Source organism: Sturnira hondurensis, unplaced genomic scaffold (assembly GCF_014824575.4).
Source record: "Sturnira hondurensis isolate 20B ecotype Veracruz unplaced genomic scaffold, ASM1482457v3 Scaffold0006496, whole genome shotgun sequence".
Lineage (NCBI taxonomy): Eukaryota > Metazoa > Chordata > Mammalia > Chiroptera > Phyllostomidae > Sturnira > Sturnira hondurensis.
In genome coordinates this window covers 8,629,040-8,641,605 of record NW_028079127.1, presented here as the reverse complement: position 1 = coordinate 8,641,605, position 12,566 = coordinate 8,629,040, and the positions used below count along the sequence as shown (strand labels likewise).

The 12,566-nt window shown below is 35.4% G+C and overlaps 1 pseudogene; it reads right to left on the bottom strand.

Annotated features, from left to right (window-relative positions):
- Positions 1-1,987: 1,987 nt before the first annotated feature.
- On the bottom strand, positions 1,988-2,486 carry LOC118989632 (probable protein BRICK1; annotated as a pseudogene).
- Between the last annotated feature and the right edge of the window lie 10,080 nt (positions 2,487-12,566).

The following is a 12,566-nucleotide window of genomic DNA, read 5'->3' as shown; positions in this document are numbered from 1 at the left end:
AATATGTATTTTAATGGACTTAGAAGTCTTTTTCAGGGTGCTAGTTTTATCTACTCTTACTCATAAGACTAATAAGTTAATAAACATCTGTTTAAAAATATTGATTGGAGGGAATTTCAGAGGAAATAGGGGATTTGGAGGAACCAATATAAAGGACACATGGACAACAACGAAGAAGGGTGGAAATGGGAGGGAGGGGGGAGCACAGAGGGTTGGATGGGATGCGAGTAATAGACAGAAAACTGTACCTGAAATATAATTAAATAAATTTAAAAAAAGAAAAAATATTGATTAATCTAAATGAATCTTAAGTGAAATAAAGAAATCCTGTCCTAGTCTTTGGACATTATAGTATTTTCTATAAACTATTACTATTCCAAAATTAAAGGAAAAATAATGTCTACTTCTATTGAATCTATTTAAGCCTGAAATTCAAGTTACTTGGATTATTATCAATTTAAGAAAGTGTACTTAACAATGTAATAGGCTGTATCCTTTGAGAACGTGTCACACAAACACTGTTTGCTTTCTAAAATGGGTTAATCTCAATAAGACCAGTTAGCTGTTAGCTGATAGACTTTATTTTTTTACAGGTTACTTGAGTTGAACCATTAACCTGGTGCCCATTAAGTACTATTAAATGGAAATTAAGTATTATACCTACCTACAGAATCAGAATTCGGAAGCAAGCCAGAATTAAAAAATGGTCCTACAGCATGAGAATTTTTATTGATAAAATGTATTGAGGACTAGAGATGTAAGCTTTGGAATAATGTATAAAGAATTGCTAGCTGAAATCAGACAAATGTGTAAATGTCCAGGAGGGGATTACAGATGGGATAGAGCAGGAAGCAATTGCAAACAGCTTTTTTTCAACATTGTGTCTTTTATTGGAGCATACATAATGTACCTACAAAGTAAGCACTTGGCAAATGTCTGCTGAATGACCAAAGGATTCCCAGGATGAAATCATCAGCTCAAATTCTAAACATGGGGGCTCTGGCTGGTAAATTACCTAAGCTTTGATCAAGCAGCTTCCCCTGAAAGTGTTATGTTATAATAATAATCCCACCCACACAATTTACAATAGCCAAGAGTTGGAAGCAACCTAGGTGCCCATCAGTAAATGAATGGATCAAAAAACCACTGTACATATACACAATGGAATTCTATGCAGCAGAAAGAAAGAAGGAGCTCCTACCCTTTGCAACAGCATGGATAGAACTGGAAAGCATTATGCTGAGTGAAATAAGCTAGGTAGTGAAAAACAAATACCATATGATCTCACCTTTAACAGGGAGCTAAACAGCAAAACAAACAAGCAAGCAAAATAAAATCAAAGACACTGAAATAGAGAACAGGCTGACAGTGACCAGAGGGGAGAGGGGAGGGAATTTCAGAGGAAAAGGGGAAGGCTTTACAGGAATTGGTATAAAGCACACATGGACAACAACTAAGGGGAGTGGAAATGGGATGGAGGTGGGGAGCACTGGGGGAGGTGGGGCTGGGATGGGAGTAAAAGACAGAAAACTGTACTTGAACAATAATTAAATTAAAAAAATTAAAAAAATAATCCCACACATCATATTTCTGTGGAATATGAGTCCCATCTCTGGCTCCTCTCCCCACCACAATCACAGCAGTCAGATGAAGTTGAGTTTATTGTGAAACACCAGAGGCAGACAGCCCAAATTACACAGAGAAAGTTGAAAATGTCCCTTCAAGTCAAGTAGGGGCCTGGCCTTGACCTCCCTAAAAGGAAAAAAAACCCCAAAAAACGGGTTAACAACAACATTATCTGGCAGCCACCTTGCCAGGGCATGAGCCTCTGAACCAGGACTGTCTGCCACCCCCAAATGAAGGTGGGGAGGAGACAAAGACTGCTTATAGAATGAATGCCAAGGCAATGAACACTGTAAGGAGAGTCAGAGAGAAAGTGAGAGGTGGGGAGGACCTTCACAAAGAGTCTGAGGCTTTTGACTCTGAGTGCCTCAAGTACATTGACCAGTAGTTCTAGGAAATGTTACTGAAAAGGTAAAATGCCTAATGTTTTCAAGAGTTCCCCTAGACTTTGCCCCACATGCCATATCACACTGTCAGATGTACACGGCAGAGCCCAAAGGCCACATTATTGAAGAAAGAAAACCAAGAATAAGCCCTGTTGTTCTTTAAGGAGAGAAGGAGTTGAAGGCTGCTGGGACCTTTCCCGCAGAGGCTTGTGTTCTGTAAAGCAACTTCCCAGAAGCAGCCTGGCCAAGTTCTATGTGAGGGTCTCACCTTTTGTCACCTGTGCTTCAAAGTACTCTATTCTCTATTCAAGGGCTGTTAATTTCTCATCTAGTATTGCAAGTCTTAAATGACAAGACAGATCGAATGAGTTGAGAGTCTGCAATTTTTTCGATGCTGCTGGTGATGGACTCAATGCACTCCCCACTGGCCCAGTCTTGGTGAACTTCCCGCTGCATGGGGTCCTCGTGTCCAGCCATGGCTCCCACCGAAGGAAGAGCCAGATTTTGTTTCGTTTCGTTTTGAATACTGGAAATCAATATTGAAAGGGTAAGAGAAGAATCCCTTTTCAGAGACACAAAAAAAGTGGTTTTAGAGAAGAATAATAAAATTTTCAATAAAGGTGGTCGATAGTGTTAAGAAGGGTATTGAGGCCAGAATTTTGTATAACCGGCCTGTATTATCAAGTTAAGAAGTACTTTATATATCAACTAAAACAATCACAACATGTTCACATGAGAAACTGACGAACAGGGAATAATTTGTGACAACCAGCATTAGCCATTCAATGAACATTTATTGAGCACCTACTATATTTCAAGAACTTAGCTGCTTTTCATACAAAGATGCTTGTCCTGCCCTTAAGGAACTAGGTGTTTAGAAAGGGCAATAAGTGGGCAGTTATCATACAATGTGATAGATGTGGTAAAAAAGTTCTATGTTCAAAGATCATAGATATGTTGTAGGTCAATGCTATTTTGGTGGAAGTTGTTAAGGCACAACCAAAAAATGTTTTTCAGAGAATATGATAATGGAAGAGTTTGCAGGCTGAACAAGAGATGCAAGCCACAGAATGAAGAAAGATCATTACTGGCTGAGGGATAAAGTATGTGTAAAAGCTTGGGAAATGAAATAATTCAGTGTCTATGATATTGGGATAAGCTGACAGTTGTCAGAGGGGAGGGGGGCTGGGGAAACCGAATAAGAAAAAGGGAAGGGATTAGCCAAAGAATGTATACACATACATAACCTATGGGCCCAGACAACAATGTGGTGATGGTCAGAGGGAAGGGGTTAGGGGTTGAGTGGATGTAGGCCAAGTGGGAGGATCGGGGGCATCTGTAGTATTATCAATAATAAAAATAAAGGAAAGAAAAAAACCTCTTAATTGTCATGGTTTCTTGGTTGCCTTTTTATGTTTCACCTCCATGAATGTCACAGAAGCTTGTACTAAAAAAGAAAAGCAGACAAAAGTGTAGCTTTTAATGTAGTATTATCTCTGCTGTCTTTAATTTTCTTCCCCATAATTGAAGGACTTTAGTATTACTTAATACATCTTTTAAATGATAACCTGTGTCTCTACCTGTTGGTATAGATGATGTGTTCTTATCACATAGTGTAGGTTGTCATATTTACCCTTTTATTATATTTGGTTGTATTTTGAATATATTTGGTTGTAATTAACTAACACCCCAAATGGGTTGTCAATCCATTAAATTCAAAGTCACAAATACAACCCCCTATAACCACCAAGCAAGCAAAAATCCCTGAAAGAAGCTGGCAGGATGCTGAGTGCATTTGCATACTTTGTGTGGTTGGTGGAGCTGAGATAAGATGAGGAGACCCTGAGCCTCAGGGGAGCTTATTGCTTCCTTGTAGGAAAGTAAAATGGTTGCAATTAAAAGTACTTTCAGTCTGAAAAATCTCTTAAATACCCTAACTTATCTGTTTAATTTAGGACTAATTTAAAATTAAGCTGCCTTTTATTCTTATATTTTACACTGAAGTTACTTCCAGAACTTTTATGATATAAATATAATCCTTGTTTTCTATGTCATTCTTTTGCTATATTATTTTTGATAGTTTTATTTTGTTTTCTAAAATTGCTCTGTCTTCCCTTCTATGTACTATTTTGTTAAAGAAAAAGAATTAAATGCAAAACATAGTTCTAATAGTTTTAATATGAGTAGACTGTGGTGAGAAAACACAATTTAAGTATTCACTGAGGACAACACGAAATAACATAACAATAAGACTTATTTTATGAACACAACATCTATTAGGAGAGGCACAAAAAACTACATTCTGGAAAAAATCATATGGCATGATTTCCAAAAGCAGGAGAAAAGAGTTGAACAAAGAATCATGAGCAATGAAACATTTCCACTCTTCACATTATGAATATTTAAGTGCATTTTCAAACTAAGCAACTTAAATTTAAGGAATGTGATATGAGGCATACTTCTCATCCTCACCCCAATATATCTGATGACACAGTATTGTATTATCAAGTATACCAAGTTAATAATGTAATTTTAAAATCATTAGCTAAAACAAATCACCTGTTTTATAGTCTGCAATGTTGCCACTATATACTCAGTATATCATTAGAACATGCAATTATAATTCATAAAACCTTATCAGAAAATATGTAATGCAATGATGATCAATGTACATACCATTTAAAATAGAGAATTAATCCCTCCTGGTGGCTCAGTTGGTTAGAGCGTTGTCCCATGAGCCAACATGTGCAGGTTTGATTCCCAGTCAGGGCACATACCTAGGTTGGGGGTTCGATCTCCAGTCTGGGTGAGGATAGGAGGCAACAAATTGATATTCAGCCCCATGGATCAGCACTGGTCTCATCTTCCAAACCAACATCATTGCTCAGTCTCCAATCTTTTGCATCTTGACTTTAGTCATGACCTCTACTGGAAATTGAATACATTGTTATTATGAATTTCATATTATTTTTCCAGGTATAGTGTCATTATGAAGTTATCTCATTCCCTTTAATCTAGCATATAACACAGCTCTCCATTAGAATCATGGGCGGAAAAAGTTTCTGACTCCAATAAATGTATTACAGCCAAGATGGTAATGACTTTTTTAATGAGTTTTTTTTTTTTTTACTTTCAAGTTTTTTTTTCCTCCTTGCCTTATCCTGCTTAATCTCCTTGAAACAAATTCAAACAAGAAGGGTATTTCTATTCACTCATGAATTAATGTAGTAAATAGACTGTTTTTCCTATAGAGTTGTATTTTTTAAAGCAGGCCATTTGTGTCTATTTATATTATATTTTAAAGAATATTGTAAGCTTTGGAAGTAGCTTATCAAACAATTATAAACAAATAAACACAACCAGCCAAGAAATAAAATGCTGTTCCTTATTCTCTGTAATCATAATCAGCTGTTGTTCGTGCATCTGTAACCTCCTGCTTCGTCCCTATTCCCTCCCTGTTCCTTTAAAGGCTTCTATTCTGCTTCTCAAAACTTGAATTGCTATATCCTTCAAAACTCAGTCTTTGCTCTTTTGTTTTCTTTTTCTGCACCTTTCTGGCAATGTTGTCCCTCACCGCAGTAGTAACAGTCCTTACAAATTACAGCCCTTTCCTCAGCTTCTGCCTTTGTTCTCACCACAACTGCCTGCTCTTAGATGTACCTACCTAAATGTTAATTTGCTACATCAGTGTGGCCCGCAAATTTACTAACCTCTATCCCCAGCTTTGCTCCTCTTACCGACCAGCTTTTTAGACGTGGCATCATCCTACACCCGGTCACCCTACCCACAGTTTTCGGTGTGTTCTGAGTAAACAAATTTCCTCAGTGGATATTTGAAGTGTGCGTTCTGAAGAGTTATACATATATATATATATGTACATATATATATATATGTATATATGCATTCCTAAAAAAGCCAGCAGGCAATTCACTGTGTGTGTTTCTGGGTTCCAGCTCTCTTCACTCCCTTTCAGCCAGAGCAGTTGTACTTTTATTTATTTGATGTACATGATTTATGGATAAAATTTTATCAGAACAATAGGCAGGTGAGCATATAGACAAACAAGCCTGAAAGTCACTGGACTCTTTAAAAAATCTTGAAGCCATTCTTATCACTTATTAACAGCACCCCCCTTCTCATGAACAATCAACACCTCAACACTTTCAAACTGGTATTTACATCTCCTGGAAAATTGGAATGGCTTCCTAATGCTAGACAATAAAGTTGTCATACATTAGTGGGTCCTCTCATTATTTTAGGCCCCTGTGCACATTTATGACCTCTCACTAGTCTTTGCTTATCCAGACTGTCTATCTCTAAACAAATGTTATTCTATTTTATCTATTTCTTTCAGAAAGTCTCCTTCCATAACGCATATCTATCACCCAACTCTTCATGAGATATTCCTACTTACTCAAGTGGTAGCACAAAGAAATCTGTCCTGAAACTCCAGGCGAGCATCGCATCTTTCTCCTCAGAGCTTCTATAGTATTTTTTTTTTCATACAGCTCTACTTCACATATTCCATTTCATGCTGAATTATAAATATTAAGGACATAACTTTGATTTATACGGCTCTCCTGGGTCTATGGGATTTGTTTGTATTTTATTTGTAACACGTTTCATATCTACCAGAATGCCTAATACAAAACACTTTAAAATACATTTAATAAATCCATGTATTTTTTAAAAAGTCTTTATTTTTCAGACAAAAAACAAAGAACATCAGTATAATATTTCCCTGCCTTCGTAAAGCCGGTTTGTCATGGAAAGAAGGACTCATATTTATTATTTTTCCATCCTAGTGGTAAGAAATATTCTGAGATATTCACCATGATATGCACCTGAATTATTCACCCAATATGTTTCTAGCAAATTTAGTGTGAACTGGCCCAGGGGTTACTCAAAAGAAAAAGTTACAAAAATCATTGGAGATTTCAGTTCAACTGGATTTATTTATTCTTTAAGTTTTTATCAGAAACCAGCTATAGATTAAGTCACCAGAAAGTCTCTCCCAAAGAGTTTCTAGTGAGCTCATTACAGTCCAGATGTTGAGGAAGAGTGTTTTATCTCAACAATACATGCTGAGTTGAGTCTGCCTTATTAAAAAGCACACTTCAGTCTCATTTGCAGAGAGCATAATTTCATCACCAGGCTTATTACCAAAAAGAACATATATTTCATAAAGAATCCCCACAATTAAACTCTCTGCCTAGGCTACTCTTTTAAAAATGGTCTCTATATAGTTAGAGTGAACACAGTTTTCTGGTTTCTCATTTCAAAACCAGATGCGCCTCCTGAGTGATGTCCTGCTCTCACAAATAAGGTAGGAAGTCGATAGCGTGAACCAGTGGTTGCCAGTGCTGGTTGGTGATAAGTATGACCAAGAATACTTTACAAACTCACATTCCAGATATCTAAAGCCAGGTCTATTTTATCAGCATTCCTAGGGGATGTGTGTGAATACACATACCCCAACACACATATATACATTCCAACACCACCTCCTGGGGTTTCTAAACATAAACTAGATTTGGCAAACACAGTTCAAAACTTACTCTGTGTTTCTCTAAGGAATAAAACTAGAGTGGTTGTATGTTAATAGATTAGACTTAAACTCTAGAGAGAAAAAAACAACATAGAAAACACACTAGCAACAAGGTAATAAAGTTGGGCTTTGTTTAGTTTCTCTAAACTCTGGCAAAAAAACACTGTGATATTACTGAGCATGTTCATCAGTGTTTGGAGAAGAATCTTCCAGATCTTCCATAGCACAAATTAACCTTAATTTAATTAGGAGATTCTATCATTATAATTGAGGTATTAGAATCAATTGACATCTAGTATCACTAAAAGAAATTGAGAGCATGAACTGATATTTTGTTTTGCAAATCCATACTTTATTAATAAATATTTATTTTCCTAAAAGTTTGTTTTTTATTAAATATATTTCTTAAGGAAATGTCTAAGAATTTATTTCCTAAAGCATAAAAATTTAAGGTAATGAAATTTTAGAGTAAAAACTGGATGTGAAATGAATATTATTGTATGAAGAACTATTTGTTCATGTGTTTATAAAACAAATACTTATTTATCACTTCCAGATACCAGATACTAAGGTGGGCACTAGAAATACAAAGACAGATAAAATTATTTTCATGGTTTTAGGGTCCTTGCAATTAACAAATCTGCATTCAACTTTTAAATTTCTCTATAATCTGATTTTCTATTTATATGTTATTGATTTTTTTCATTATGTCTTACTATAGTCATATCAAATCTCGCAGCTTTTTTAGAATGATATGAAGTGTAATAAAATGTTTTATAGGATTGTAGATTACAAAATAAAATACTTAGCATATAAACTTTAAAATTTAATTGGTAATTCATTATTTTTGTTACTCAAGCAAACAGCGAATTAATTTGTCTATAAAAATGTTATCCATTTTGTATAAAAAAGTATAGCATGCAGTTTATTCAAATTGAATGGCATTATAACCTGACTTAGGATTTAGAACAATTAACTGAAGAATAAATGTAAGAAGCATGAACAACTCCGGCAAAGTCTGCCGCACATCACAATAAGAATGGTAAAAGTAGGAAGGGTATCAAGATTGTTGAAAAACTGCATGAGAGTGGGCTTTAGGAAAATTATTAATGAAAACATACAGTGGTTTTCACTCTTGTATGGAATTAGAAGACCAGGCCTGGTACGTTTCTATGTGATTGGAGTTGATGGTACAATATTACTAATAAAAGCCCCAGGACTTAATTTGCTGTTCTTTTGGGTTTCTCATTGTGAGCAAGGTCAAATATACTTTTTACCTGTTATCATTAAAATAATTATTTTGCATTGTTTGCATTGGAAAATGGTGAGGATTCAAAATACTCTGGGAAGAATGTAATAATAGGTAAAAATAAGTGGAATTTGTAGAGTTCTGAAATTACTTTTAAAAATCACCTGTGAGAGTTCCCAGCCCTTATTTGGTTTATACAGATGTGGTCCTACTAAGCATCTTCTTGCAGATGTCCAGTTTCAGTGGTCACGCCTCTGTTTTGATTTATCAGAGTTCTGGCCTCCTACTGTTAAATGTTATGACTACTCTTCTCTTGGGAAGTATAAACAAAAATGTTAGTCATTGTAAAAGTATGGGTTGTGCCTGGCATTAATACACTCACTTTTTTAAAGAGCTCTAAAAGCGTAGGGTGGATGCAATAAATATATCGTCGTAGCAGAGCAAATGGGAATAACGGGTATTTTCTTGTCTTCAAATTCAGTATGATTGAAGAATTCCATACGACTTCTAAAAAGAATCATGTGATTCCAAGTTACATGTATAGTTTGGAACAAAGATGAAAGTTCAGTCACATTTCTGGTTGTATTTTCCATAATTCACACTGAGTCAGAAGTGTTTGTTTACGAGTGTCTTCTACCGGCACCCTGTTGGGAGGTGCTCAAATACATGATGTACCGGTATTTAGGAAGGGAAAGGAGGAGTCCCCCCAGGCCCCCTGGGAATAAGAAGACTTAGCAGAAATGAAATAGAGATATACAAAGTAAAATCCTCTCCACAGAAGTGGATATAAAAAAGAACTATTGAACAATAGAGAGTGAGAAAGTGAATTTTTCATTATAGATACAATTCGAAGTGTGGCTACATGAACAGTAATTTGAGGCAATAAGGAGAACCTGTTGTGTTAAGAGCTGAACTATATAAATGCTCAGTTGTCACTCAAAACTGAGATTATTTCATTTCCTGATTGGTTAAATGAGTGGTTCTCACCTGGGGGAATTTTGTCCACTCAAGGGGCATTCAGAGATGCCAGAATATATCTTTGCACCGCTGGGGTGGTCCTAGTGGGCATGCTGTTAAACCCCCTACAGGACACAGGACAGTCTTCCACAGTGAAGAAATATGCAGCTCAAAATGTCACTGAGACCATGCTGGGAAATACTGGGCTAAAGTAACAGGAAACTGCATTTAAAAAGTATAGCCTCTTCCGTGTTAATGGAATATTTAAGCCTCAGAACTATCTCGGTTGATTTTTAAAAAATGCACTCTATACTTACTGTTTTTGTAACATAGTGTTCTATGTTTTCCACATTTTCTCAGACAAATTAATTTGTATTCAATTTCTGGGGTTCACTTCGTATCATTTTTTCTCCGTTATACTTACTTGGCATATATTCCTTTTATTTCCTGGCTGCACTGTTTTCTCACTTTAAGTTCTATTTGTACCACTGAATTAATAGTTTTCCTGTACTACTTCCTATACTGACAGTGATGTCTTACTTTCCCCAGAAGTGCTGGCCAAATTCTAATTGAGTAGTTATGCTTCACCTTTCAGAATTCATCTTGTAGTTTCCATTGTGAAATGTTGGGCAATTTTCTTACATACTTGAAATATATAATCTTTAGGTATTGTAACATTTCAAGTGACAGAAGAAAAGGAAAGACCAATGCTCAATCATCTATCTACACATACTGTTACTTTAAAAAAAATTCTGAAGCTTTGAGTTCTTGAAAAAGGAGGAGTATTGGTGGCAAAGATTCACTAGTCGGTACATCACTCTCTGCCTCCCTTGTTAGTGATGTTCTGTGTTACTTAAATAGCAATAGCAAACATTGATTTAATTTAACAAACTAATATAGAGCTTTTCATGTGACAGACATTGTCTAGGCACATTAAAAATTAACTTATTGAATCTTTCTTAAACATGGAATATAGGTATAATTATTCTCATTTTATAGATAAGAGAATGGAGGCAGAGAAAAATTAACTAACTTGTAAAAGCCATTTAGGTAAGAAGTTGTAGAGCTTGAGTCACACTCAGATAATCTGATTCTACAATCTACACTTTTAAAAACTAAACTATGCTATCTCCAAAGTTTTTATTAATATTATGATATACTTGCCCATATACATATTATACAAGTTATTGCACATAAAATAGTTAGAAAAGAGTTGTATATATTTAATATTATAATTATTAACTTACTTGATATGCACAACAACCTTAGGAGATAGGTACATTTTTTGTGTGTTTGGAGTAGGTATAATAGTCTCAGATCAGTTAAAGAACTTGCTCCAAATTATACAATTAATCAGTGGAAGAAATATAATGTGAACCTAGAAAATTTGGTACTAGTCCACAATCTAAAACACTAGCTTTCTACTAAAAACTTTGTAAATAACTTTCACACACTGAGTAATTTTAGTATGAACTTTAAGTGGGAACTGGTCGTAGCCTTTGAAAATAGTTTTCTAGCTTGTTATTCCACTTCGACTACTGGGTAGGAAAGGCTGTGCAGGAAGGTTGCTTAATCTTATAGCATATATACCCTTCTTAACGTTAGCCAAAGGTGTATTTCCTTTCTGGACATTATCCCATGCCCCTGGAATTCCAGGTGGACTGCCAGCAATGCAAATGTGTCTTTATAAATACAAAAAATCATTTTGCTACCTTAGCCATGGCATCTCTGTTTGATTCGGTTCTCAGAGTTATCCCACCAATCGCTGCTTGTGCAAATAATGAAAGTCTTATTCCTAATAATTTTATAGCTAAAATGATGTTTTTAACTTGTCCTGTTCATAATATTGACTTGGACAAATAAATATGTCGACAAGAAATGTAAATGGTAAGTCAATTGTGGTACACTGATAGCGTGAATTACAGTGCTGTGTGAATTACAGACACTTATGAAGAAGAGTGACATGGGAACATACATGTTATGTATACATAACAGATAAAATGTAACATCTATTCTTTAGAAATGACTACAAGTAAATCATTTAAACATATTTTCTAGGAATGTTACTGGAAAATTGGATAATTGTCATTCAAAATCTTAATGCTTAATTTTCAGAGCTGAAACATTTTTCTCTTTAGTTGATTAAATCTTGAAAATAATTCTGACATTTAATATTTGTAAAAGACATTTACTTTATTTAGGGATGGAATCTATTCTGTTTTCCAAATGTATTCATGTCGAAGCAGAAATGAGTAGACTATATTTTAGTTCACTGAAAAATTACTGAGAAATTGATGTATGTGCGGACCCTCTAGTGAAAGGTTGGAGATTAAAATAATAGCAAGATCTGGTCTCCGCTCCCCAGGAGCTCACAGGCAGGTGTGAAATGGCTGGAATGCTCAGTAGATTGTGGGAGTTCTGTGGGAGAGGTACAAGTAGAGGATGGCAGGCACTTAGAGAAGTACAGTTCTAGACCCTGGGAATCCAAGGAGCCTTCCATGAAGTATGGAATTCAAAAAGAGCTCTGTTAGCATAGCAAGAGCCTCATAGACAGATAAGGGGATTTTTTTTTTTAAGTGATGAAGAATCTAATGGCTCTAGTTTTAAAACTTTTATATATTAAACTCCAAATGGCCAGTCTTCAATGTCAACTCCATCTAACTCTTTTTAACATCTTGTTACCTCCTCCTTTTGCTGTACAGGTGTTGAAACATTGTATTTTGCTCCATTTATTTTCCATGCAAGGCTAAGTGAGAGTATATGAGCATAGTCTCAATAGCCATCAACTATTCATTCTTCCAAT